A 22,187-nucleotide genomic window follows, 5' to 3' on the forward strand; every position below is an offset into this window, starting at 1 on the left:
AGAAACCAAACCAACAGAAACCACCATCACCTCAAGAAGTACCTTTCTCACTTGATTTTGAGAAACAAAAGACCAACCTTTCTCTCTTCCGTTGAAATACCACTCTGGATATAATGCAAAATTTGTATAGAAAAACAATCTCATCTTCCAGGATACTTCATTGCACTGTGCCAGGCTGCATAGTGATATCTGGAGAAGACACACAGAAAACACTCACTATAGTACTGATTCTGTCCGGATAAGCTGCTGTCCCTGTCAGGAAGAAGACTGTCTTCCTGTTAGTAGAGGATATAAGATGACAGATTCCTGTCAAAGAAAGCTCAATGGGATAGTGGATCTTTACAGCTGGGTTGCAAGGCCAGTGCAAAGCTCAGTAGGTGCATGAAAATGCAGTCTGTCTGGGAGCCGTTAGTACAAATGCTTTCAACAGCTGCCAGAGAGTCTCAGCTTGTTATTTGGTTGGGTTGCTACACAAACAGATCCAAAATGACTACACAGATTCAAATGATTGAAATGTAACTGTCTATGATATGCTGAGTGTTGGCTAATGGTTAGCATTGGTTAGAAGTCATGAATACAGATGAGAGCAAGGCAGCTTTGGCTGCAGCTCCTGGGCTACAGCTATCTGCAACCTGCTGGGCACTCAGATCAGTGTGCTGCTGGCAGCCAAGGCTGGCTGGAGTCTGCGGGTCAGAGCCACCTCAGCTGGCTTCCTCCAAGAAAGACCACCAAGCATAAGGTTGAATGGGATTGAGGAACTTATCCTTCTTTGGTAAGAGTAATTTACAGAAGCGGAAGGACCCTGCTTCTGCTATCCACATCTGGCCTTCTGGGAATCAGAACCTCCTCCTCAGCATGTTTCTTATCTCCTCCATTCCCTGTCTTCACTAATTTATCACTTGATTTCAGGAGAGAGGATATTTTTTTATCTGCTGTACACCTAAGCCCAACTGACAGTAGAACAGGCTTCCCAGAAAGGTTGTGCAATCTCCTTCTCTAAAGACAGTCACAACCTGCTGTAGGGAAGCTAACTTAGCAGGGGGTTAAACTTGATTTACCTCTAGAGGTCCCTACAGTTGTGATTCTGTGACAAGATGAAGTAATAGCGCATCACTGAGAACAAACATGCTGAATCCAGCTGATACACTTTCTGGTCACGTTCCTTTCTCAGTTACCCTGCTATATCTGTTTTTGTCTTCAGAGAGCAATGACTGAATTATTCAGTGTTAAAAAAAAAAAAAGCTGAATGGAGCTCCTTCATCATTCACAAACTGAAGACCCAAATTTTCTGAGAAGCATTTGTCACTGCTCAGTGCTCTTCCAAGAGATGGGATCAACATATTGCAATATGTAGTGCCTTGCTAGCTCTTCACTCTTGATTAGCTCAGCAATGGCTCTTTCTGGACAATTTTAGAAAGAAAAAAAAAAAAAAGCACCAAAACTTAAAAAGTGAAAACACTGACCTATTGTTTTGTCATTGTTTCATATAGAAGACAACCTGTAGCCTTTTTGTTTCTCCCTTGGGAATATCAAATTGGTGACCTAGATTTCAAACGGCTGAAAGATATTACTATGTCAGGTAAGTTACATTTACTGTTAATGCCACTACGATTAAACTGTGTACGGCATTAATATGGATTACACCTAGTGATGAGCTTCACACTTAATCTCTAGGACAGGTGACCTGGATCTCATTTTAGTCAGGAGAGGTTCTCATACCCTTCTGGCTATTTTTGAGACTAGTTCTAATAAGCTAATTATTATATATCCAGTTCATATATGTATACATAACTTCATTTCTGTAAATAGAAAGCAGTGTGAAGTGTTCCCCTTATCCATATTACTTGTGATGATTACAAGCAACTGTACTTCTTGTTTGGCATGAAATCCTGTTTGGCCAAATCCTCTCCAGAATGCACCAAGAAAAACCTACAATTTGCAGTGGGATAGTTTTTGAAGTGCTTTCAGAGGAGGGCCACAAAAATGATCCAAATGAGGGAGTATCTCCCCTACAGGGCCAAGCTGAGAGAAGTGAGACTGTTCTGCCTGGTGAGGAGAAGACTCCAGGGAGACCTGAGAGCAGCCTTTCAATATCTAAAGGGGAGCTATAAGAAAGAATGGGACAGACTGTTTAGCTGGGTATGCTGTGATAGGAGAAGAGGAAGTGGTTTCAAACTAAAGGAGAAGAGATTTATATTGGATATAAAAAAAAAAAAAGTTTATGAGAAGAAGTCAAGAACTGGAACAGATTACCCAGAGAGATGGTGGATGCCCCATCCCTGGAGACGTTCAAAGCCAGGTTGGACTGGGCTCTGAGCAACGTGATCTAGCTGTAAGTTTCCCTCTCACTGCAGAGAAGTTAGACCAGATGACTTTCAAAACTCCTTTCCAACTAAGCAATTCTATGGTTCTATGTATTAAAGCTAAATATGAAATAACCCTTCACAGAAATAGTCATATGTGCTTTCTGCACAAAATTTCAGCCCTAAATGTGCTGAATAGAGATAGAGCTGCACTTTTTTCTGACCTCAGCCAGCCTCATAACCTCCCAAGTAATATAATCAATGCTAGAGACCTATATAGATTGCAGCAGCTTTACAGGTTGCAACAGTGCTTCCTTAGGTCCACATTTTTGTCTCCTTTTCTGTCATCCTCAGCACACTCAACAGGATTTGTTGAGTAGACCACCCCAGAACAGTTGGGGCATGGTCTTTTCCTGTGCTGGTAAAAGTTTATTTTTAACTATTTTTATCTCTGATACTTTTTACTTGTTGAAAAGTAGATGATGAGGAAATCAGGATCTCTTTACCACCTGCAATGGTGAAAACCCAGCCAGACTCATAAAACCAGCATGGCTTGCCTATCCTATGTTATCTTCAATTAATGTATATTCATGTCACTTATTTTTCATTCATATGATTGTGTGGGGAATTGTCCTTTTACCACCGCTTGTATTAGCATAAAGAACTCCCACATGAGTACAAGTGTCCTCCATTCATTATTTGTCGTTCATCATGTCTTCTTCACTACTTGGCCATAGAGAAAGTTATTCCCATCCAGCAAGGGAGTAGCAGTAATAACATTTGTGATAACAAATGGCTACATGGGGAATGTAATAGCTGAAATTAGCAATATAAGCATAAATCCAAGCATAACATCTTTTCCTCCAAAATGATGTGCAAATTAGACAAATATTTGCTAAAATTAGGGTAGTTCAGAAGTAATTCATGAATGAAAACAAAAGAACAGAACAAATCAAGTTCATTGAATGATTTACTTGGAAAATGTAATTCTAAGAGCTTTAATGGTCAGTTAAAATGAAAATAATTATGTTTCCTGAGCTGCACAACATCTGTTGCATGCATAGGGAAAGAAAAATCAACTGTGAGGGTAGCATATATTGCAAATATGCAGTTTGTAGCCTAACAGCGTATACTTTCCAAAAGGGCTATGAATTACTGGAACTGAGATTAATAATAATTAATGCAATTTGAATCTTAATTGGAAAGGCACTTCCTTAATGTCCCTTATAGAAGAGGAAAGGACTATATTTAAAAGACTTTTGAATTTTTTTTTTTTTTAAAAAGAAAAGAAGAAGAGAGTAAGAAAATGGATTTACAATCCAGGTGTAGTGCTGAGTTTGCTCCTAGACTTCAGATTATAGGAGATTATCACAGATCAACCCTTTTCACAGAAAAGAACCTTTTAAATCCATCTCAGCATTGTCCTTATTAGGAACGAAGGAGAGAGGCTCCTTCCACAGGGACAAGAGAAGCTCTTAATTCATGGCTTGTCAGAGGAAAGGCATTTGCTTCAGCACTGAAACAGGTTAGTTATGGCTCTAATTTACACAGCAGTGTGTCATCCTGGTGCAAGGGACAACACCTTTAAGTAATAATGAACAAGTGTGCGTTGAGAGAATAATAATCACGGATTGAAAAGGTTACAGTAGAGTGCACGGTAAAGCTAAGTGCCTACTTTCATCCTATTGGGTGCCATAATATCAGGAGTTGGGAGCTGCAGTTACTATATAAAATAACATTAGTGAGGCAATTAGGACCTAATGGTTTGTGGAGAGAAGTCTACAAGACTTTATAAAAACATCTGAATTAGACTGTATTCAAATTTTACCTCACTCCTATTTTTTTTTAGACCATATTGCCTTCTCAAGGGTAGAATCCTCTTAAAATATAGTGAAGAAACACCAGAGACATCAGGGAAACTTCTCAGTATATATGGATAAAAATCTCATGGAAACTTCTGCCAAGTGATCCCAAATTATTAATCTGACCTCAGGTACCTAATAATGAAATTGCTGACTGTACAGGAAATGCTAAGTCACAGCTTGAACCAGTGATTGAGCACTTGGTGGGAAGGCAGGGCCAACCCAGGGGAGCTCAGGTGCATGCAATGTAGCTGAGTGACCAGAAGGGGTGGAGCCAGGATCCACCCCATCCCAGGCCTCATTTAAGGGCTGGCACTGGAGGCAAGGGTATCACTGGAGAGCTCTGCCTACCTGAGGTCTTCTAAAGGTAAGCAGCTTTTTTTGTTTTTTTTTTTTTTTTTTTCTCTTCATTTGTCTATCTGCAGTTGCTGGATTTCAGCTCGTCCTTATTTGCAGCAGCTGAAGACTTTGCCACCCTGCTATCATCACTGTATTTTCCATGGTATTATAGCATTACAGAGATCTAAAAAACTCATTCTCTGGAGGGAAGACAGAAGAACAAATCACTAGATGTTTATCGACACAGTCTCTCTTCCACAATTCTTTCCCATCTCTTACTCTATGTGAGATTCAACTTCTGGTCCCAGTGCTTAAAAATCACTGGATAGACTACAACACTTAGAAAAGCATGACTGAAATTAGAGCCATTCTATGAATTATTTATTTATTTATTTATTTAGGATCTTCTACAGAATGCAGAAGTATGAGGTTACTCAGATTTCTGGGAGATAATCTATTGTAGTTTTATTTTATAGTTCTCCTGCTTTCTTGACGGTTCTCAAAACTAGGATAGGAGAGTTCCCAAGCCTTGATTGCTGGACACAACTGAGCTTAGCAAGAAACCCTGGAGAGAGACTGGGTGGAAATTTCTCCATGTGTAGGGGATGGCATGCAGGCAAAAAAAGAGGCTTGTGCTGTGCAGCTGATTGCAAAGAGTATTATTTTTTTTTCAACTTTTGTGAAAATATATTTCTTTGGTAGTCTCCACACAGGACATGTACTCAAGCAACTATTGTGCAACAGATTGTAGAGATTTCAGGAACTAAGGCAAAAGAGAACTGTCCCCATCCAAGTCTGACTACTGTGTGGTGCTGATGTTGTCAGAAGATCAAATTGAAATACAGTCCTCAGAACACTGCTAGCAAGAGAGAGACTTCAGTGGATTTCCACAGGCATTTCCTATAATGTACAGTAAGAAATCATGGAAGTGAAGCACACTGTCACCTCCATTGAACTCTCTTTCCTTCTCTTTCTTTGCTTACACATAGACATACAAATTGTTTCAATTTACTGTGCTTCTTATTTCTGGTAGATATTTATAGAGAAGTAAACACTCTCTGCCCAGCACTGAATGCTTGGTGACCAGACAGCTTTGTCTTTTTTTGTTAATGAAAATATATAGGTAATTCAGACATGTCTGGAATAAAACCAACTGTAATAAATAAAACTATGTATATGTTCATATATACGTATATTCAGTCTGCTAAACTGTTTCCATGGCATTCTCATTCTTCTGTGCTAAACAAACAAAAAATGACCAAGGTCACTGATGGGGGGCAGTGTCAGAGGGGAGAGATGAACACAGATGCTCTGCACTAATTGCTGTTAATCACCATTTCATCTTCATTGCCTACACCTTTCATTCTTCCCAAATGCATACTTTAAAAAAATAAAAAAAAAAAGAAGACAAGAACTTTAGGCACTCTCCTAGAAGTCCTTTAGGTATCTTTTCTTTTTTTCTTCTTAATGGCCATTGGGTACCTAAAAGGTTTCAAGGATCGGTATCTCAATTCTGTAAGACCAGCGTAAGCCAGGTCAGTATGAGACAGGAAAACAAGAATACAGCAAGGTAGGGCAGAAGGGAAAGCCCACTAGCTTACACATGCAGCAGTGGTGCTCTGCACAGTTCTCTTCATTTTTGCATCTCATACATCAGTTACCATACGCTATCACAAACCTGCAGTCAGCAGCTACCTCCAGGGCACAGCCAAGATGCTGAAGGGATGGAGGAGGGAATTCTGCTGTGCTCAGCAAAAAAGGAGTGAAGTTTTTGCAGCCTTTCATTGACCAGGGACAGTGTCATAAGAATGAGGGCTGTGTTTTAGGGTAAATGCTGTATAATTACTCTCCTCCTATGAAAACCATGAAGAATCTACCAGGGTAATGTACTTTTTAGCTTTGAGAGCATTTTACAGAGGCATCGGTTACAGGTCTGATTGTGCATCAAGTTTGGTTCACATGGATTTTTCATGACTTTCTTCTCTTCCTTACTTTGCAGCAGAAAAGTCAAGAGCAATGAGCACGTGATCGGAGCTGGGTCTCTTTAAGTTAAGTATAAGTTAATCCCAAATTGGTGCATGGGAATTTGAGTCTTTAACTGCCAAGTTTATCTCCCTCAGATTCACCTTTCAACAGTTTGGCCATTGGGTACCTAAAAGGTTTCAAGGATCGGTATCTCAATTCTGCAAGACCAGCGTAAGCCAGGTCAGTATGAGACAGGAAAACAAGAATTATTCTGCTCTTCATTATGATTGCTTTTTGGGAAATTTAATCTTTTAAATAGATGTACACTATTACATATATATTGCCGCTCTCTTAAGTGGATGCCTCTGAAGCAGAAGGGATTTATGTATTAAAATGTACAAAGAATTGTACTCCCAACTTTGATCTTGATATCAAGAGAAACAAAGTAAGTTTGTCCATCACAATCGCTTGCAGATAACTTCACAGTGGAGCTCTGGAGGTTGTCTCCCAAAGAGGAGGAATGTGTATTTGTCTCAGGGAATTTTAATTTTTTTCTTGTTAACCATTTAGGATCAGACTTCCTTTGCCATTTCTAGGACAACAGTTGAATGCAGTGATATTTGAATATCCCATACAGAAGGGAACCTGACAGAGAGGGCAGAAGATGCAGTTAATTTTCCTGATTCAGTCCGTAACATCACAAGTTTAGTTAGATTAGCTAGTTGAGGAAAGCTAAAGAAGTTTGGTGGCCAGAACTGCAATATGCTAGTGGTGGAGGATATAAATTTACAGCTTCCATTTGTGCAGGAATACTACCTTTTTTTTTTTTTTTGCCCAGAATATCACAAAGCACTGATTACGTGGAGAACTATCCCCAGTCATTTGGATTAATTTTATCCTATGGTTACACAGTATTGAATCTAGTATACTTATATTATCCTGAAAAGCAAGATCTGGTTCATGAATCAAGAAGCTCATGCTAACAACAGGGACTCTCAAATCACGTTATTCACACTGTTTTCTTACTTCACATTGTGGTCATAGCCTTGTTAGGATAAATAGGGTGTTTAGAGAGTTATTTATGCCTCCTAACTGAAGACAAATAAGATTTACAAAAGTATCCCAATTATAGATTTCACTTTTCAAATCCAGTAAATGACCCATGTAGTCTCTCTTTAACACTTTAAAGAGTGTCTCCTGGACTCATTTTTCATGTCCTCAATGCTGTGGATATAGAAGACCTAAACAACCTATATTGTACCTATACAGTAGTCTTTGACTACTGTTGACATTCTTATTCTGTTGGAGCAAAATGTTGTTTTCCTCCAAGACAAAATCATAAACAACCTTAAATTATGTAGAATGTCTGATTTGGCTCTGAACAACTAATGACCAAAATCACAAACCAGCCTGATCTCAGCTTCAAACGTTATCTCTTTGAAGGTGGTCATCCCATAATCTTCCAATGCTGCCAAACCATGAGTGCCAGACTAAGAAGTGTAAAATCATATGTAAAACAGAATAGTCTGCTCTTCATGGAAAGAAGAAGATACTTTAATTAAGGCAAATGGGTCATCACCTTGAAATTCTTTAGTTTTTCAGGTTACTCAGATACCAGATTGATAAGAATTGTGTAAGTACCCAAGCAGAATTCACTAAATTATTAGGGCTGATGTCTAGCTAAGAAAGATTCAGTAAAAGCATAATTCATTTCATTTGGGCAAATAATGACAGCCTCTTCAGCTTAAAAATTCTAAGGACTGTCACTCAACAAGGTTCAGGACAAGAAATGGATTCAGTGTCAGTAATTCACATCATGAGTTTGATATATTTGGTGTCTTTTATAAAGGTCCTATACTTACATTAATATAACAGATTGCCAGCTTTCATTTAAAAAAAAAAGGTTCTTACCCCTCCTAGCTGAGGCAAAAAAAAATCCTCTCAACTAAATTTGAAAATCTGGAGGTAATTCAAATGCTGACTTCATCATCTTAACATCATAATATCTTGTGATTAGATTGAAGAAAGTGGAGCTCACAAATTTTGAAAACTTGATACTGTTCATATCATAACTATATCATAAGGACACCACATCCTTCTTCCCTCAGAAAAAAGCCCAGCTAGCTACAGCCTGTTGCCTTTGTCTTTTACAGCATCTGGCAGAGCTGAGAACCAGCTACAGGACACTGAAGTCACAGGTCACAAGAGGCCCCCTAGGACAATCAGTCCTTCTCAGGGCTGGTAGAGAAGCCCATCACTGCATATTTTCCAAAGGTATAGTTAACGCAATTCTGAAAGAGGTGAGCAGTAAACCAGCCCATCATTCCTTGCTGTCAATTCACTGACTATCAGCCAAGTGTCACAGCCTGCACCTGCATCTCCTCACCTCAGTGAGGCTCACTGATTGCAAAACCACTAACTGGATCACATTCCTCCTCCACAGTAAGGTCACAGGATTTTATAAGACAGAGGAAGGTTTAAGGTCAACCAAGCTATTTCAGAAGATTACAAATAATGAGGCAGGCCAGTGAAAAGACACTCTGACCTCCTTTAAGTGGGGGACAATGAAGATCAAGCTCCTGCGTGGGTGGCTGGGAAAACCCCACTGAAGACAAGCAGACCCCAGTGTGGGATGAACGGGCTCAAGCTGCGGGTTCCCTCCTGTACAGCTCTCACAGCCATCTGCTCTGAATTAGATGGGATTAAAGGCACAGCATGGGCAAATCCCTTCTGTCTGTTTGTGCAACACAGGTTTATCCCATGTGAAATAAGGCTTAGAGGCGAAGGCTGCCTTTCTCACATGCAAGGGAAGGTAGTTAACAACAAGAGCTTCTAAAGCCAGGTAAAAGAACACAACCCTGTAAGTGAGAGATGGCACTTTGGCAGGTCTTTGTTTTGATAGCCTCAGTACAGAACAAAACAAGACAGGGCAGGCAGCAAAGGCTCCATGTGAGATTCTCTGCAGGCAAAGAAAGTCACAGGCAGGGAAAATGCAATCCATACAAATAGCACTGGATTCACAGTCACTTTGTGGAATGAAAAGGTACGTAAGGGGAACTGGGAAACGTGAAGACCACCGTGTCTCTAAAGAACACAAATACCCATTTCCTTCTTTTCTAGGTGCTTGTCTTGCAAGGTTGCAACAAAAAAATTAAAACAGTAGAGCCAGCCTATTATTAAGACAGTTTCAGGACCCTGTACTTTTTGTCCTGCTCATCCTTACTTTGCCGTATTTCTGCCCACAAACTGCCCTCTGAGATGCTGTCCTGAACCCAGCTATGCTTAACCGCCATCAGCCAAGTCTGAGAGGGCAGCAGGTGGCAGTAGGTGTGCTCACTTACGATTTCCACGCCTACAAAATGCGCCTTTGGTGGAGTTAATCTCCTCCTTTTCAAAGCAGCTGCTAGTTCTGTCTTAAAAATGCCCACTTCAGTGAACGAAACACATTGGAATGCATAAGGGAAAGATCGAGCAAGACATGCTGAACTCATATTTTATAAAAATACATTCCCAAGTGAAGACAAGCTTTGTACCTACTTCTTCAAATAATATACAGAAGTGAAGACACTTTTCCATGGTATTTCCACCTGCTTTGGTTTTATCAGTATTCCATATAATGACATCATGCAACAAGCTGTCCTCTGACAGGGGAATGGGAGGGTGAAAGGGGCCTTCCTCCCACTGCCTTCCCCTCTTGTGCATGAAACCATGACACCACCCATAGTTCAATTATTTAAAAATGAATAGGAGCAAAGGAAGGGGAAATGTGACCCCAGTATCATGGAAGAGAATGAAGTAAGGTTGGAACAAAGGGAAATTAAAAAGGGGAGAATGGGAAAACAAGGGAGAAAGAAGGAAAAATGCCTTTTCTTATCACATTCTGGACAAAAAGAAACATTTATCAGTGAAAATATATCATCGTAATACCAACAAGGTTAAGTGACAGGCACAGCTTCAAGGAAATTTCAAGCAACATGATATTGGCCTCTTTTACAAGAATGAAAATTACAAGCAACTACAGACAGTAAAATTATTCCAGATGTACTCTTGGAGATATTATATTGACTAGAACAAGAAGGACTTTTTTGACATTTCTTTTCAGAAGATACTGATCAATAAAATAAAATAAATTATATAAGCAGGCCATTCTGTCTGAGCTTTTTTACACAATTTTTTAGGAAAATATTGCAGAACTGTCAAAACAGAGTATTTCATCTTCTTTTCAGAAATAAAACATATAGTTTTCTTTTTTTTTTGTTATGAAATGGAATACAATTCAAGAACTAAGCATAAATTAAAGAACAGCTTTAAGCAGCACCTCAGTTGGAAAGGAATAGCAATTTTTTCAGTACCTAATTTTCACAAAACAAGAAATTCCCTTTCTACCCATTATTAATAAAGACATCTGTATAGCTAATCAAGCCTTTTTTTTTTTTTCCAATTTCAATATCATTGACATTAAAAAAAATGTCATTTTTTTCGAAAGCTCTAATTTTATATGTCCTTTTGTCAGCCACATAGCATCTTTTGGCAGACAACGTACCGTGCTATTTAGTTTGTTTATGCTGCAAAGCTTAATAGAAGCGATATATTTAATGTGTTTTGGCTGGTCCACACATCGAGCTTCTCTGTATATAACTTAATTACACCACTGCAAAGCTGTGCAGGCAAATACTTTAAGTATGATATTCAGATTTTATGATTCTTGTGGCAGACATTGTCTTATTTTATTTCTATATGGGCTCCAGTGGTGGTACTACACAGGTTTTCCTGCACATTACTGCAATACAAGTTAACTACATTACTTTATAGAACATGGAGACAATTCTGTTGTCATATTCCAGTCAAATTCTTAGAATACTCCTGGAAATGATCATCAAAACATTTCTGATTCTATTCACATTCAGGATCTCTACTTGTAAATCAAGCAAGGATGTTTTTGAAAATATTTCTTATATTTCTGTTAAAAAGGAATGAATGATTTGCCCAAGATACTTTAATTGCATAGATGGCATTGAGATCATCTGTAAGTAGGACAGATAAGGTCAAATGATATTGCTTACAGAATAAAGCAGACTTCAGACTGGATCAGAGCAATGTCTGTCTAGCCTTGCTATATCATCTCTGACAATTTTAACAGCAGTTTCACAGTGGCTCTGTCATTATAAGCTAAATATAGCCCTCTTTTTCAGTTTCACAATAAACTCTGTCCATCAAGGTCTCACAGGCCTAGCTGAAATCACCAGTAAGCAACTTACTGGAGTTTATTTACAGGGTAAAAAACCCAACCAAACAAAAAACACCACACATGCAAGATCTTCTGGCTAATAGATAGAAGAAAAATAAAGGGAAGATTGGCTTGTCTTTTCTATTGAGCTCTATTTGTGGCCAAGATTGAAAGTTTCCGTGGTCTGCTACTAATTCCATTACCTGGCAGTTCATAATGATACACTCAGTCATCTGTTACTTAAGACAGATGACTGTTCTCAACACCTCTTAATGAAATTAAGACACTCCTTTCTGGAGGTCTTACTTAATTACTAATCTTATGATATCTTTGTAATCTTCTGATTTACCTACTCCTGCTTGTTTCTCTTATCTGGCTGTTCATCTGAATGCTGACTGGTAGGTGGCAAAATGATACTGTTGTCACTACCAATTACTCCTGGTAGGGAGTCCAGCCAAAGGCTGTCGCGGACCTAATGAGGTGTACCCAATCAGGAGAAAAATGCAGCTCCATTTCCATCCCCTGGGTGGTAACTTAGTTTGTAAGAGTGATCAATTCTTGGTTAGGTTAAGAAGAGGAAAGAAAGAAACCTGCATAATTACCCTGTGTGATCTCCTGCACAGCCAAGGTGGGGAGGGAAGCTGGCAGCCAAAAGAAGTACAGAGAGATCCACAGGCTGAGAGTCCTTAAACGTGCTCTGCCTCTGAAATAGCAGCATCTGTCTTTCCTATTTAATACGTTATCCCAAACAACAAGGAGCATTAGACTTGATTCTAAACTTATGAAAAGCAATGAAAAAAATCCTACTGCTTTCAGGAAGAGCAGAAGGAAATGCTCTGACAGGACACAGTGCTGCTACATGCTCTTCAGATGAAGACAGAGAAGGAGTAATGTTTAGGAAAAGTATAAGATATAGAGGAGCAGAGAACTTAGACTGGGATCCATCTTACCTACTTTTAGCCATCTAAAACTTAAGTGTCTAACGTATATCAGTCATTTAATCTACCTCTGTAGCCATTGTGCAGAGAGATAGATGCACTTCAGGCAGCTGATTAATCCTTCCCACACTACCAGCAGCATATAAGAGTGCTACTCATACAACTAAATATGATGCAGTCTCCCATAAATAGGTCATATAATCTCTCTGGGTGGCCACCTGCAACAAGAATAGTGAAATTCTTTCTGGCACAACCCAAAATCTGTCTCACCAACAATCACAGTACTCTTTCCAACACATTTTGCTGGTTATATATTAGTCCTTATTATTTGAGGAATATATTAACACTGTCAAAGGACCTTTGACAGTGGATTACTTTATGCAAAAGATGTTCAAATGTGAAAGTAATGCAGAAACATGTGGGAAGAAGCACGCAGATATGGATTGAAGGTAAGAAACAGCTTGCTTTTTTGGCTCTCCATGTCAGCTTTGATCTATCCTGGCAAACTACCTATTGGCACTTGAAGCTTTGGCTGTGCAGGTTTGCCCAGTTCTCCTCTCAAGTTGAAATTCACTGTGTAGGAAGAGAACAAGAATGCATGACACAATCCACATAGAGACATACATTCTTGGCTTCCCATTATATCCTGCAGGAAGAAAAGTCAGGAAGAATTTGACAGAGGTGTGTTTGTCTTATTCAAAGTAAACCTGCCTTGCAGTAAATCACATTTAGTATAAGTCAGCCTTTACTGACTAGTACAGTCACTCAAAAAAATGTTGTATACAAGATATTGAGATAGGATTATTAATAAATAATGAGTTATTAGTGGGTTCAGGAGGTGAAGGCATGTATCAACTTCAAAGTTCCAAAAGGCAAGACAAAGTTGTCTCTGTGGATAGCTGGGAATCATCACCAGGAGAGCATTCCCCTCTGTAGTCTTTCTAGCATAGCAGATTGTGATAGTGATGGTGACAAACCACTGCCATTCTTGTCTGCGAGCACTCTGTACTTTCCATCAAGACTTGCTCAAGATCCTGTGGGTTGTTCCCATTCATGATGCATTTTGTGCCAACAGGATCATGTTTAGATGGGCATAAGCATTACATTTGGACTGGTGCTAATGTTTTGTGATTGAATTTCACTAGAACAGGTTTCTAGATGACTTCTGCTGTGCTCTAAGTTTTGAGTTCCGTTAATGTAAACTAAAAGATAGAAGATGTGGTATAGGAAAGGGGCAAGAAAGGGTGACTCCCAATGTCCCTGGCAAATGCATCCCATGAGAACCATCATACAGTCAGTATATGGGCTTGCAGGTGCAAGGCTGTGAGAAAAACCATGAGAAACCAACAGCAGGAAACAAGGGAAAAATATTGCACTGACAGCTCTAAAAAGCCCTGCCACAAGAGCCTGAGTGAACAGCTGCAGTGAAGCTGCAGTCAGGCAGCAAAGCAGCAAATGGAAGTGCTTCACAGTGATTACAGCAACTAAAGGCACTGTGCAAGAACAGAATGTGTTTTGGCTAGATATGTCTCTATTCCAGAATCTAGAAAAACAAAAACAAACAAACAAAAAAAACCCCTACCAAATACACTGTTTACAACTTTGAAAACACTGCTATTTGGCTTCCAAAGTTTCCAAACAACAAATGTTTGTATTTTCAATTAAATTGAATTGACAAAAGTGTCATATTTTCTTTCCCCTGGAATTAATTTCAAGTGTATTTTACAACTCTTTTATTTGTTTAAAACAAATTGAAAACTGGAAAAAAATATTTGTCATTTTCATTTCCACACTTAAAATCATTGAGCTGAAATCAGCTCTCATGGAACAGCATTTCTAAAGAGAATCTTGTTACAATGTGACAACACTGAATTACCTCTTTGAAGTTTATTCTGTGTAAACTTTCTTCTTTCCCATTTACCTGTTTTTCCCTTCTTACTTCACCTCAACCATCTGCACAAGACCTTCAAATATGAACTTATCTCTTTATATACAGACATCCTGCTTTTTGCTAGGTTATTCCTTTTCTTCTGTTAATGTTCTCACACCATCCATCTTGTCAAATTGCCTCTACTTTGAAGCTCGCTTATCTTCTCCTCTTCAATATGTCCAAGGCAAACCAACAGGAATACATAATAGAGAAAAACCTGCCTACATGTGTCACTGAGACAGAGTTTCTCTAATTCTCATGGGAAATCTGAGAAGATTGCCTTCTCACCTTGAGGAATATTCTGATTTATGCAGTCCTTTCCCTCACTGGCATGGGCTTCTTCACCCAGTACAGAGCTCAGTTCACCAGATCTGCTATCTTTCTTTGTAAGCTAAGTGGCAAAGGTTTACTATTCTTCTGAGCAATTCAGATTTTTCCCCATCATATCATTAAAGAGGTGACCATTAGTTAGTAAGACAGGAGATCACAATTCAATTAAATTATTTTGACCTCAATAAATAATTAAGTTCTCCAGCACTTCATGGAACGCAAAATTCCGCTTTGCTCAGAAGGAGAGCAAAAATTCAAGGCTTAGGCAAATCCTCTGATGTCTGACTATTGTATATTGTACTCTGTCAGTTGAACCCTGTTCATAGAGAGCTGAAAACAATCCCATGACCGAGACCCGAGATCATGCATTTCTAGAACAGCTTTTCTTCCATGTTACTTCACAACCATTCCAGCTCTTCAAATGTATTTTTCCAAACTTCTTTTGCTGGAGAGAGTAAGGAGAAGACATAATAGTATTTCTACTCCTATCAAAAACACTCAGTCATCATCAATCATGAGTCAGCTAGACTGACCATAATCCATTATGAAGGTGTAATTAAATAAAACCCACCTCTCAGCTCATAGAAGAGTGCTTGTTTTTTAACAACACATTGAAAACAAAAAAACAAAAAACAAAAACAAAAAAACAAAATGAACGAAAACCAAAGAGCCCTGGAGACTTCCAATTAACAGACACTGCATTCCTCTGTGCTGAAAATTTTAAATGTTTGTTGGGATTATAAACTATGCACACAGTAGCAACATTGCTGACGCTGACCTTGCAAAACACAGCTCTGTGCTTTATGAATCAATCATCGCAGCCTGGAGCAAGAGAGAAAATAAGCCTGCAGAAAAACCACCGAGAGAGAAAGTGAATGAGAAGTATTTGCTGTATATGAGGACACTGATTCCAAATTAAGCAGTATTTGTTGTTTTCCAATCCCATAAGGCAAAACACTGAAGGCAGGAGAAGCTCAGACATAGAAATAGTCACTTTATCTAGAAGATATTAGGAAATAGAACATCATAATGCATCAGATGACCTCAAGAACTGAAGGGAAGAAGGAAAATTTTTAATCCGATCCATTTAGACCAGTGAAAAGGGTACACACAAGCTGGCCCTCAGTTTCACCTCTGAGCAGCAAAGCAAGAGCCCCTTGCTCAGCCACCATAACATTGCAACAAATGCAAGTAACCCTTCTGCAATTCTGAAACTGCCTGCTTTATCCCTCCAAATCTTAGTGTAGGAAATGCTTCCTCATTTTTATGCTTGCACATTTTCCTATTCTACCTGGTGTTCAGACGGGCTCACAAGAACAGCCTTAAATGAATTAGCAGAAAAACTGTTCTTCATGGTGGAAGATCAGAAAGAAAATGCAGAAGAGAAAGACACACATTAATGCTGTGTTTGCTATAAACAGAAAACTGTCATTTTTTTTTCATACCCTCAGTGACTCTTATGGGGTAAGATAAAAGAAATCTATAAATAACAAGAAAACAGGCATAACATTCTTGTGAAAAGGAACAGCATGTATATTTCCTGTGTAAAAATGTTATATCTGAAATAAACATGAAATGCCCTTACCTCTTATAGATAGGAAGCTCCTACAAATATGAAGATACACATCACAGGAAAGTGTTAGCAGCTGTGCAGTCAAATATGTAACATCACAACACCTGGGATTTATTTACATCACAGTTGTGGAACCAGCACCACTGATAGAACATTCACTTGCTCCCATGTGTTTAGGAAGTTTAGAGGCAACCAAAACTGGAAGAGATTCACAGGAACAGGTTGTTTAAAACTGAAGAATGCATTCACAATATATAAAGATAATAATAATACAAACTTTGCAGGTTGAAGTGTCTTAACTGACAAATTTCAGAACGGTCTTAAAAGATTAATGTGTGCTTAATTTTCCCAATATTCTTGTGACATAGTTAAATTCTGCTTAACCTTATTTTTCAAGTAGCGAAAAACAGGTATAACTGATTTGCTGAGCATTGCCAAGAATGAATCCATCTCAGTTCATAATTTATTTCCAGAGAAAACTGTAGGTTCTTTAGTCTTGTCAGCTGCTGAACAGTCAATCTTTCTGATGAAGGTTTTAAAATATGAACGAAAGAAGACCAATAGTAGAAAGCAGCAGAATACATACTTATTTCTTTGTGAAATAATTAAGCATGAATTCAATCAAATTTAATTAAAAAACTAATTATATCAGTGGTCCAGTGCTCCTTTCTGCAGAAAAATGATAAATAAAATATCCTTGATATCTACCCAAAGGGAATTTTCAGATTATCTAAACCATCATATAAGCAAGGGTTCTTTCAGGCAGCCTAGCAAGTAGATAACATGCATTGTACTTCATATGTATTATCTAGCATGGTAAAGAAAAAGCTCTAAATTTTAATGTAGTCTTTGTTCCAGAAGTAAAAATGTTATTTGCAATCACAATATCTGGCACATTGAGAACACATGATCACATCAGTGTATTTTAATATATTCACACTCCCAGGTAGCTAAGATCTTCCTCCTTCATTTTAACTAATCCTTGGTGCAGCTCCTGGGCTGGGGATTCAAATAATCTTTCTCTTAGAAGTTCCCTTCAATGCACACCTCAGCAACTCATAAAATCAGACAGCAAATATCATGGACAAAGCACCATTTCAAGTGAATTGACATCAATTCTGTGAGGTTTGTGCACCATGCAATACTTCAATTTGTTTCACTCAAATATTAATATCTGTTTTATTTTAACATCCATTTACAGAAGTTTACATTCTGGGAAAGCATTGAAGTGTCAATCAACAGTTCACACAACCTCTCTACTAGACAAGCAACATCCAAAAGAAATGTGTAAATTGGAGCACCCAGTCACTTACTCTGACAGGTATTCTTCTCATTGCTTTGTTACTAATGAACATAAGAGTCCTGAAGAAGCAAGTGCTGGCAAGGTCACTGTCATTTTTGAAGAGTTGTGGCAGTTGAAAAAGGTCTCTAATTACTAGGGAAAGAAAAAAAGACAAGCAAATATTACAGCTATCTTCCAAAAAGACAGGAAGGAAGAAACATCAACATTTATCTGTTCCAGTCCACTAAAAAAAAAAAAAAGACACAAAAGAGAAAAGAAGTACAGAAAACAAACATCCAAACACATACCTCAGCTCACAGGGCACTGAATGGCTTCAGATGGATTTGTGAAAAGATTTAGCATCCCACAGATGTGATCGGTCAGTTTACTTTGACCATTCTTAATGTAAACAATACTTTATTTTCTTGGCTCATCTCTGCAAGAGTCTACCAAACAATGCTCATATATTCTCTAGTACAAATAGAAGTGTAAAGGACAATTGCTGAGTAAGAGGGACTCATTTAACAGAAGATATATCTGAATCTGGTATAGAGCAATGTTTGGAAAGTTGTATATCCTTCATTTGCCACAAGGTGGAAACAATCACAGGAACTCATCTCAGTAACATAGCTATAACAGTTCAAATGTAGTAGTTAAATGCCATATGTTGTACATACGAATGCAGATGCAGCTGATGACTTGGAACAGCTTAGAACAGAGCACGTGATATGGTTTTAAATAGATTCATGAATGCTTTTTTATACCAAATAGAACAGCATGGCTCTTCAGTGCTGTTCCAATTATTACTTAAGCAACAAAGTAGTTTTCTAAAATGTATTGTAAGGCTTGTATTTCTTGATAAACTAGATAACTATAAAGAGTCAGTGCACTAATGGAAAGAACTGGAACTCAGATCCCAAAGTTTTAGGTAGCTAACACCTATAGTTATTTATCTCTCAAAAGATTCTGAATGGGTCATTTAGGATATAAATTGTGCTTCTGTGTTCAGGTTAGAGTCTCACTCTACTATAACACTAGTTTAGAAATGTTTTACAATGATCAAAGACAAACTATGTCTCTAAAGACAATATTTTCATGGTGGAGAGAGGAGACAGCATTAAATATGCAACCTGATGTAGGGAGCCTGCTTTGGGAGGGAAATTGGACTTAATGATCTCCGGAGGTCCCTTCCAACCCTTACAGTTCTGTGATTCTTAGATTTTCCTCTGCAGAGTTACTGACTTGAAGAGAAGAATCTAGTGAATTCTCCCGTTCCTCCAAAATTCAGGACAAGCTAAACTCAGTGACGTGAGTTGCAGTAGTGAAGTTTGCTGTTGCTGAACCAAGTAAGCTACTTCTGTGTTCTCCTTTTACCTACTTGATGGAAAAATATAAGACTGTTCCTTAAATGTGCTAATTCACCAGTTCTACAATATAGAATCATAGAATCACAAGGTTGGAAACGACCTGCAAGATCATCTAGTCCAACCGTCCTCCCATTACCACTGCTACCACAAGCTACAAAACCATATCTCGTAGCTCGTCATCCATCCTCTTGAACACTTCCAGGGATGGCGACTCCACAACCTCTCTGGGCAGGCTATTCCAGTGCCTGACCACCACCCTCTGACAGAAAAAGTTCTTCCTCATGTCTAATCTAAACCTCCCCTGGTACAACTTGTGGCCATTTCCTTGGGTCCTGTTTGCTGCCTGGGAGAAGAGGCCAAACCCCTCCTCATCACGACCTCCCTTCAGGAAGTTGTACAGTGCAATAAAGTCTCCCCTGAGCCTCCTCTTCTTCAGACTAAACAATCCCAGCTCCTTCAGCTGCTCCTCATAAGACTTATGCTTCAGACCCCTCATGTTCGTTGCCGTTCTCTGGACATGTTCCAGGGCCTCAATCTCTTTTTTGTAGTGAGGGACCCAAAACTGAACACAGTACTGGAGGTGTGGCCTCACCAGTGCTGAGTACAGAGGAATAATCACCTCCCTGCTCCTGCTGGCCACACTATTTCTAATTCAGGCCAGGATGCCATTGGCCCTCTTGGCCACCTGGGCACACTGTCGGCTCATGTTCAGCCAAGCATCAACCAACACCCCCAGGTCCCTTTCCTCTTCGTAGTCATCCAGCCACTCATCCCCAAGCCTGTAGCGTTGCCTGGGGTTATTGTGGTCAAAGTGCAGGACCCAGCACTTGGCCTTGTTGAACCTCATCCCATTCACCTCAACGCAGCAATCCAGCTTATCTAGATTCCTCTGAAGAGCCTCCCTACACTCAGGCAGATCGACACTACCTTCCAACTTGGTATCATCTGCAAACTTATTGAGGGTACACTCAATCCCTTCATCTAGGTCATCAATAAAGATGTTAAGCAAGATGGGCCCCAGTACCAACCCCTGAGGGACATCACTTCTAACAGGTCGCCAGCTGGACTTAGCTCCATTAACCACTACCTTCTGGGCATGGCCCTCTAGCCAATTCCTTACCCAAAGAAGGGTATACCTGTACAGGTCACGGGCAACCAGTTTCCCCAGAAGAATACTGTGAGAGACCATGTCAAAGGTTTGCTGGAGTCTAGGTACACTACATCAACAGCCTTTCCCGCATCTACCAGTCTGGTCACCCAATTGTAGAAGGAGATGAGGTTGGTCAAGCATGACCTGCCTTTCATTAACCTGTGCTGGCTGGGCCTGATTCCTTGGATGCCACACACATGCTGTGTGATCTCGCCCAAGATGATTTGCTCCATAACTTTCCTTAGTACCAAACTCAGGATGACAGGCCTGTAGTTCCCCAGATCCTCCTTACAGCCCTTCTTGTAGATGGGAGTCTCAATGTTCATATTATAATGAGAGAAAGTATATTTTTGACACAAATTGATCAAAAGCTATGAAATCTTATCTGATAAACTTGTCATGCTCCCACTCCAACTCAGCCTATTTGCACCTTTTTATCCAGCTATTTGTGGGTACTTCCTTCTCCTCCTTTTAAGTGGCATGGCAGTAAATGACTCTAATCTGAGAATGGTGCTCTGTTTGTATTTTAAAGCAGCTGACATTTCCAGTACAACACTTGTGGTGTTTATTACATATGGGAACATTCCCTCACAGACCATTATGTTGGCTACAAATGAGCTAATTGGAGCATTCACAAAAATATCTATAGCTTCAGAAAAGCTCATGTTTAGGCCTTATCTGCTTAAGGGCCACCACAAAGGCTAACACCAAGCCAAGTCTTGCAGCACTGTAGCACAAGTTCTCCAAGTTGCTCTTAGCATTCCAAGCCATGCACAGCTGAGGTCTGCTCACAACATAGTTAGGTCTTGTAAATAATTGACAGGAGAGATATACGTTGGCAAATTCTTTTCTGCCTCTTTGCCATTCCTCTCCAGATATCTCACATTTCTTACTCAGAGGATTTCCAAATGGAACCGCACAGTAAATGTAGTCTGTGTTGTTTCAACTTATGGTCCTGTGATTAATCAATGTCATTGTCTGGGAACTGGGTAAAGCTGCTGGACCCTTCTGTGCAGAGCCGAGTAACTGTTTGTTTAGTCTGCTCCCATAAAGTAAGCTGGGAAAATTATGACAAGTCACTAACAAGATTTTCTGTGCTTCATTTTATGAGTGTCAGCTTTTCCCAAGCAACCACTCATACAAAACCAGAACTAAACCTGATTGTTGCAGGATGTAAGCGAGCAGCTTTACATTTAGCACTGGCAGTGGGTCTTGTCATTGCAGCATGTGGGCCAGCAACTTCCTAGGGCTAGGAGTGCTTGGAGCTGTGGAGGAGCTGGGCTGGTGTGGGGGCACCAAGGCAGGGATCAGAACAGGCCAAAGCCAGGACAGCTGATGGACCCAACAGCTGAGCAGGGCTGTGGGGAGCCTTGCTCTGATGCAGCCTCTGTGGGACAAGGGCTAACAGCCTGAAGCCCTGCACAGTGGGCAGGGCCCAGGTGAACAACTCAGTGCTGCTGCAAAACTGTTGGAAGGCCATGGTCCCTCATATTGGCTTGTCCAGGCATGTCCAACATGCAGCCCATGGACTGCATGTGGTCCAGCACCGCTTGCAATGCGGCTGCCCTCTGCCCTGTGCCATCACAGCAGCAACTCTTCCCCATCAAACACCTGGCCCTGCCCAACTCTGGGCATGCACCCATCACTCAATAATAACCAAACATCAGTGCGCTATTAACTCTAATTTGGCTGAAACCGGGAAATGGGTTGTAGTACAGTGCAAAATCAAACTATGGCAAATAACTGTATGTATTTTGATATATGGGCTTAACACAGTCCTGTGAACAGTGAAAAACATGCAGCTATGCTTTCTGGTTTTGATAAAGGAATCTGAGAATAGGTTTCAAGATTGCCAAAATACCTTTTTTAAATATATATATATATATATATATATATATATATATATATATATATATATATA

At 39.6% G+C, this 22,187-nt stretch overlaps 1 long non-coding RNA gene across 3 annotated transcripts in view; it reads right to left on the reverse strand.

Annotated features, from left to right (window-relative positions):
• LOC104909654 overlaps nt 1–17,898 on the reverse strand; it is a 34,302-nt gene extending 16,404 nt beyond the window's left edge. Inside the window, exons 1-3 of one of the 3 annotated variants that reach the window (XR_002111941.2) lie at nt 17,781–17,898; nt 16,480–16,665; nt 5,964–7,114 (exon numbers count right to left, since the gene is read on the reverse strand). This is a non-coding gene — a long non-coding RNA (uncharacterized LOC104909654). Of the gene's footprint in view, nt 1–5,963; nt 7,115–10,079; nt 15,340–16,479; nt 16,666–17,780 lie in introns of those variants that run through there. The other 2 variants (XR_002111940.1, XR_792500.2) reach the window with 2 other exon arrangements.
• Nucleotides 17,899–22,187: the final 4,289 nt, after the last annotated feature.

This window comes from Meleagris gallopavo, chromosome 2 (genome assembly GCF_000146605.3).
Source record: "Meleagris gallopavo isolate NT-WF06-2002-E0010 breed Aviagen turkey brand Nicholas breeding stock chromosome 2, Turkey_5.1, whole genome shotgun sequence".
Classification (NCBI taxonomy): domain Eukaryota; kingdom Metazoa; phylum Chordata; class Aves; order Galliformes; family Phasianidae; genus Meleagris; species Meleagris gallopavo.